Below are 210 nucleotides of genomic sequence, written 5' to 3'. Positions count from 1 at the left end.
ACACGAATACATTAATTATATTTCACTGATAAGATCTAGTGTGTGGCATATGCTCTACCGTTTCTTTTGTTTATATATATATATATATATATATGTGGACAAAGTTATATTGAGTAAAGGAAAGTATGACTGTAGTAACCGTTCAGTATCATCCTGTTTGTTTAATTCATCAATTAGTTTCTTAATGAACATCATTTCAGATGTGGATCT

The sequence above is a fragment of the Trachymyrmex cornetzi genome, unplaced genomic scaffold (genome assembly GCF_001594075.2).
Source record: "Trachymyrmex cornetzi isolate Tcor2-1 unplaced genomic scaffold, Tcor1.1 scaffold640, whole genome shotgun sequence".
Taxonomy (NCBI): domain Eukaryota; kingdom Metazoa; phylum Arthropoda; class Insecta; order Hymenoptera; family Formicidae; genus Trachymyrmex; species Trachymyrmex cornetzi.
Note: the sequence above shows the minus strand (reverse complement) of the source record.